The following is a 2,878-nucleotide window of genomic DNA, read 5'->3' as shown; positions in this document are numbered from 1 at the left end:
TATATATATATATATATATATATATACACACACAATTGGGCTTGTAGAATGAATTTTAGAAACTCAAAATTTCATCTTTCTACGGATTGGATCTACGGTCTGTAGATCAAATAACGGATCATAGATGACCCTCGTGAATTGTTCCGAGTTTTTCAGTAAGGATTCTTTTGATTTTTTTTCATTCTTCCTAATTAGCTCAGGCCTCGATTTTTTAACTTCAAGTAGGGGAGTATATCTTATCAAGCATTTAGTTCTCATTATTCTATGCTCTCAACTCCTCAAATTTAGAACAAACAATAAGAAAGACTAAGAACTAATATTACAAGACTACCAATCAAGATTCTCTTTGATATCATTTCCTTAGGTATGTAAGGGGTTCAATAAGGGAATCTTTTCACTCTCATACCTAAATTGTGTCTAATTTCAAGATTTCTATAAATTGTTAGAAGCCAAGTTAGGATTTTTACGCTATTCACGATTTTCCTCACAAGCTTATGTTCTTGATTAGTTCACTTCAGTTTTTTAAACCTTATTGAACTAGTTTAGCATGTTTTTTAGGGTTCTTTGATTTTGATGGATTCTGTCATATTTATGAGCATTAACATATGTATATTATTTTGGGAGGGAAATTTAGTGTCGAAAGGATACATATTTTAGAAAAATCTCAATTCATAACTACGTGCCACAGTAGGATTATGTTTCACCGCTTTGTCGACAGATTAATGTCAGGACTCAAAGTTCACCCTAGGCGTGACATGGCGTATAAGATCCTGAGAGACCCTACACAAGCCACTTGACATACATACAACACAATCTAATAGAAAATATGAGAATTTAAGTAGGAAATCTCATATCATAAATGTAATTAACGACATGGTTCCGTCGTCATAGAAAAGCCAACGGGAAAATTTTTTGGGTCGGAAAACTTTTTCGTAGTAACTTGAAGTTTCTCAACCTAGTCTAGATTTGGACGAAATCGGAGTCGTTGAAGTGTAGGGAAATTTGGTAACAACCGGGTGACTTATTTATGATTTTGATTACATGAGTATTTAGATAAGTTGATAAGGAACCCGTACAACTTTACGAAATTGAATTCGGGTGAGTAGAACTCCCGAAATTGATCTTAGCGTGATCGGTATTTTCTTAGCGTCGTTGGTTAAAGGTGTGTTGTGAAATGGGGGTTTTGAAATTATTAAAATAGCTCACTGGTTCCGTGCAAGCCGTTGGGGCGGGATTTCTACCGCCAGGGAGGGGCCGCTGTAGCGGGGTGAGGACCGTTGTGACAGGGTCGACACGACTTAAGGTCGTAAATAAACCCACGTCTTTATTCTGCACTTTTCAATTTTTATAGCTAAGGAACGAACCCCATGCGACTCTTGACAGTTTTCCACCATTCTTGAGGCTAAAGGTAAGTTTTTCACTCCCCGAATTCATTTTTCGATTCGTGAAACGTAATAGAATGGTAATTATCAATGGGGGAGAGTTTTGAATTGGAAACCATGGTGTAAAAAGCCCTAGTTTGGATACTTGGGATCATGGGTATGATTTAGGGTTGTTAGAATTGCCAGTAATCCGGGTAATTAGTGATTATTTATTGAATCCCGTGTTATTATGATTGTTTGTAGACCAAGAACAAGCGGAACGAATCCGGAAAGGGAAGGATCAAGTTTCTTAGGGTTTTAAGCTTGTATTGAGGTAGGTGGTGGTTGTGATTCTATGATTGTGTGATGTATGTTTGTTCTTGCTTAATTATGATACATGTATGTATGCGAATGTTGCATTATTGATCACACTTGTTGTAAATGAGATAGATGAATAACTATATGCCATGAATCACTTATTGATTGTATGATTATTGAGAATGTACTTGTGATTGTGGTGTGTTGATTAGATGGGATACCGCGTTTTGGTATACTAATTGGGATCGGTTGCCACATTTCGGCATAATTATGGGATCGGTTACCACGTTCCGGCATAAAAATTGGATCGGGTACCACGTTCCGGTATGCTAACAGTTTGGGTTTGGGTTCCATGAGAGGACCAATGACTTGTTATAAATGTATATTGTTGCGCATGTGATAATCGATATTGTATATGTTCGGTATGTTGCATGTTTGTAATGTTGTATTGACTTGCTTATGTTACACTTAGTGGGATATCCGCGTGATCCTACTAGTACACTGTGGTTGTGTACTAATACTGCACTTGCTCTTTCTTTGTTGAGTACTAGGCATCTTCAAGCGGCTATTGACAGACCACACTTAGAAAATCAGTGATCGTCGATCGAATTCAAGCGTGAGCCAGTTCCTCCAGTTTGCCATGAGTTCTTCTTTCTGTCTTTGTCCACATTTCGAACTTAGATTTTCTAATTAGTTGTTAGTTCATTAGTTGGGGTTGTATCCCTTCTTGTTTAGACTTTGGTTCATTGTTAGATGTTTTGGTACATTGACTTTTAGGTTCTAAGTGTATTTTCCGCATTGTTAGTTGTTAGATCTTTTGGAAGTTTATGGGAACTTCAGTTTTTAGATATTATTCCTGTTTTTGTATCCTTAAATGCTTTAGTTTTTGGTTTAGTTGTTTGGTTTGGGTTGTAGTAGTGGTTCTCCCAGCGGAGGGTTTGTGTGGGTGCCAATCACAATTGTATGGGTCGTGACAAAGTTGGTATCAGAGACTAGGTTGGTTGATCTCGATGTACCAAAATGAGTCAAGTAGAGTCTTGCGGAATGGTACGGGTACTTCTTTACTTTTCTTCGAGAGGCAATAGGACTTTAGGAAATCTCTCTGTTTTCTCTTGTCTTCTTTCGTGCAATGACTTGATTCCAATTGATATCTGGCTATTCAAATTGGTATCTAACCGTCTTTACTCTTCTGTCCGCAG

The sequence above is a fragment of the Solanum tuberosum genome, unplaced genomic scaffold (genome assembly GCF_000226075.1).
Source record: "Solanum tuberosum cultivar DM 1-3 516 R44 unplaced genomic scaffold, SolTub_3.0 scf00398, whole genome shotgun sequence".
NCBI classification, from domain to species: domain Eukaryota; kingdom Viridiplantae; phylum Streptophyta; class Magnoliopsida; order Solanales; family Solanaceae; genus Solanum; species Solanum tuberosum.
This window is presented reverse-complemented; position numbering follows the sequence as displayed.